The following is a 4353-nucleotide window of genomic DNA, read 5'->3' as shown; positions in this document are numbered from 1 at the left end:
CGTCCTTATTACCTTAAAACCATTAAAATTTGAATTAAAATTCCATCAAGTACAATTAATAGTATTAATCTTTTTAATTTTATTTCAGAAATTATACATAAGTAAATACAATATTATGAGCAATATTTACTTTGTTAACAAAAAAAAAATGAAATTAAAAAAAAAATTATATTATACTCACATGTTTTAATAACATACATGCATTTGAAGCACTTAGATATATACCTATATTTCTAAAAATGATTACTTGATAAGTTTAGTATGCGATTATTAATGGGAATAAACGCAATTTACTTTGAAAAAAAATATATTTTTAAAAAACTGGCACTGGAGCGAACTGTATGCACGAGTAATGAAAAGCTATGTAATTTTAAGAGGTTTCCCAAAATGAGTATTCTTGAGGGATTTTGTATAGAAGAGTAAAGAATATCATCACATATAAATTTCCTTTTTTTTAGAATATTGTGATTATGAAGTCATTTTGTGTCTGTTCATTGCACTGGATAATAAGGACGCGATAATAATTGCATGCGGTTTCTTCTTTTAATGAGTACGTCTTTTATGTGATTTCATCGAACTATGTTTAATAGAAGAATAACTACATTCTCCGCATTTAAATGGCCTTTCTCCTGAATGAATCATTCGGTGCTTTTTCATATCAGTGGGACGTATACACGAGAATGTACATTCATCACACTTATGTGGCTTTTCATCAAAATGAATCATTTTGTGCATTCTCAAATTACCGGTGTTTTTGCAAGAATAACTACACTTATCGCATTTATATGGTTTTTCTCCAGAATGAGTCCTTTCGTGTGATTTCATTGCATCATATCGAATACAAGAATAGCTACATTCATTGCATTTTAATGGCTTCTCTCCAGAATGAGTCATTTGGTGGTTTTTCATATCAGTAGGACGTATGCATGAGTATTTACATTCGTCGCATTTAAGTGGCTTTTCTTCAAAATGAATCATTTTGTGGATTCTTAAGCTACCAGAATCTTTAGAAGAATAACTACATTTATCACATTTATACGGTTTTTCTCCAGAATGAGTTCTCTTGTGGGCTTTCATCGTTCCAGATAGTATACAAGAGTAACTGCATTCATCACATTTGTGAGGTTTTTCTCCAGAATGAGTCCTTCTATGTGATTTCATCGCACTATATTGTATACAAGAATAACTACATTCATCACATTTTAATGGCTTTTCTCCAGAATGAGTCATTTGGTGTTTTTTCAAGTCACAAGGGCGTATGCAGGCGAAATCACAATCATTACATTTTGATGGTTTTTCTCCAGAATGAATCATTCTGTGCACTTTCAAACCACCAGCATATTTACATGAATAACTGCAGTCAACACATTTAAATGGCTTTTCTTCAGAATGAGTCATTTTATGTGTTTTTAAACGACTAGATTGACTGCACGAGTAATTACATTTGTCACACGTATATGGTTTTTCACCAGAATGAGTCATTTTGTGCTGCTTCATACCATTAGATCGCGCACATGAATAACTACATTCATCACATTTAAACTGCTTGTCACTAGCATTAGTTGTTTTTATTATTGTATTATCATGTAAGGTTTTGTGACTATTTAGTGATATTATCGATTCAAAATACTTAAAACAAACACTGCATACAAAATTATCTTTATAAAAATTAATTTTTTCAACTTTTATTACAGCTATTAATAACTCATGGCTTGTTATGTTAGACTGAGTGATACTGAGACGTTTATCAGTCGTTGACCTTTCGTGCAAACCTTCATTATTTTCTTCAAATTCATTTTTAATGTCGTGGTGGTCAATCTGTATTTCATCGGAAGGTTTTTGGCCATCTGTCATTCTCCACAACGAATTTAGACTCGTTTTGTCGGCCGTTTCGGTTCTTACAGCAATAAACTAAAAAAATGAATGATATTATAATATACAAATAGTTATAGACACTATATTGTTGTTTAATATAATAAAACGCAATTATTTTTATAGTACTTATTCTACTTTTATTCAATAAATTAGGACCGGTTTCGTATGCCTCAGAGGGACATTTTCTACTGAAAAACTTTAAAATGTTCTTCTAAGGCGATTATTTACTTATTGTGGCTTAGTTTAGATAGGGTTTAATTGCATTTTACAAACTAACAAACTCTGACCACTCCTTGTAGTCTTAGTTCGATGAAAACAAAAACGTTTAACTGATTAAGTTTACTATGCACTATTTATGTCGGATGTTAACAGCCCACCTCTAACTTTCGCCACCGATATACTCCTGTTTGCATCGTTAAGCCTAGTTCGCGTTATGCGGATTTTAGTCGAGTGGCGTGTGATTTACTTACCACTAAATGCTTTAGTAACGAACGAGTCTGAACATAGTACATTAGTAAGTGACGTGTTAAGATTTATAGAGCACAACGTAAAGTAAAAATAAGTAGGTATGTAAATAAATTTATTTATTTTCCATATTATCAATAGGCGAGTGACATCCCTAGGTAAAGTGCTGCCCTTAAGCAGTCTCATAATGCCATTATCTTTCATTCTTAGTTTCAAATCGTCTGTATATTTGTTAAGTACATACCGAATTAACTATTGTTTCTAACCTTTTTTCTTAGGTCGTATTCTTTTTTGTCCGGTGGTTGTTTGTCCGGTACAAATCTTGATAACGATTTTTGACTAACTTCCCGACTAGCTTGACATTTGAAACTTTTAGAATATATCAGAACACGATGCCGATGCATTTTTTAATACTTTTAGCCATCTTTAAGAAGAATTGAATTCATTTTCAGTTAATTATATTTTGTATGAAAACTTAATTCGACACCATTATTGCTTGCTGAGTCTGGGGTCCTAGCAACTAAATTATTAATATATACGTGCGTTACTATGGAAATCAACATGAAATGACATTTCATTATTCAGTATTTCTATCAAGTACAAATTGTTTTGATCGTTTAAGCCAGTGCTCCGAAACCTTTTCTCACCGACGGCACACTAACTACTTACAATGACTTCTCGAAAGCATTTGACAAAGTCGATCATGATGTCCTGATGGAAAAACTCCAACTTATTGGATTGTCTGATCGATTTTTGAAGCTATTCGGGAGTTATTTTAGGAACCGTCAACAATACGTATCCTACGGCCTTTATCAGTCACAGACCTTTTACACGTTTTCTGGTGTCCCTCAGGGCTCAAACTTAGGGCCATTGCTGTTCACGATTTTTATAAATGACATAGCATTGGTAATAAAAAATGCTATGTTTTTGTTGTTCGCTGATGACTTGAAACTCTTTTTGGAAGTTGTCACCTTGGACGATTGTCGTCAGCTCCAACTTGATATAGATAATATATTAGATTGGGGCAGGCGTAACAAACTAGAATTCAATATTGATAAATGCAATCTTTTGTCGTTTACCAGAGCCTCAAAAGTGTTGTTTTTCCAATACTCGATGCATGGCAGAGTTCTGTCACGAATATCATCTGTAAGGGATCTTGGCATTACGTTTGAGAGTAAATTGACATTTATTAGCCATATAGTTACCATTTGTAACAAGGCGCTTAAAATGTTGGGCTTCGTCATGCGTACTTCCCGGGTCTTTTCGGATGTTACGGTATTAAAACTTTTATTTAAGTGTTTAGTTCGAAGCAGACTTGAGAGTGGGTCTATTGTTTGGGCACCGCATCAGTTGAAGTATGGCCATATGGTGGAGAGGGTTCAGAAGAAATTCTTGAGGCTCCTTTATTTGAGGTTGTACGGATACTATCCGTGGCTTTATCCAACTGACTTTCTCTTAGGCATGCTTACATACTGCAGTTTGCAATTTAGAAGAAATCTTTATTTGGCTATGTATTTTTTTCGACTTATACAAGGTATAAATGAGAACTCTGCCATTCTGGGCAGTGTTGACCTGTGTGTCCCTGATAACTATCTTAGAAATAGAGAACATCAGTTGTTTATTCTCCCAAGGTGCAGAACCAACCTGCCACTAGTAATGCCAATTGGGAGGGCGATAACTATGTTCAACGAAATTGCTTCGGGTGTTGATATATTCCACCTACGTGAGGATGAGTATAGGTGGACGTTATTTTATAATTTTTTAAAAAAGAGTCTGCTTAACTCATCCGGTGTATTTCCATGTACCTATATAATTAATATTTTTGTATGTACATTTATTTCTATTGTTTAATAACATACTATCTATCTCTTTTTTTATGTCATGTTGTGAACGTCTTAAACTTATAATTTGTAATGTCCACAATATGTAAAAAATAAATAAATTGAATTGAATAAATTGAAAAATAAATAAATTGAAATTCCCAGAATTTCGCGGCACACCACACGTAAAACA

Source organism: Rhyacophila brunnea, unplaced genomic scaffold (genome assembly GCF_057557595.1).
Source record: "Rhyacophila brunnea isolate RB1 unplaced genomic scaffold, BYU_Rbru_1.0 scaffold_13, whole genome shotgun sequence".
NCBI classification, from domain to species: Eukaryota; Metazoa; Arthropoda; class Insecta; order Trichoptera; family Rhyacophilidae; genus Rhyacophila; species Rhyacophila brunnea.
The sequence above is the reverse complement of the archived record's forward strand: the minus strand, read 5'-3'. Positions refer to the sequence as shown.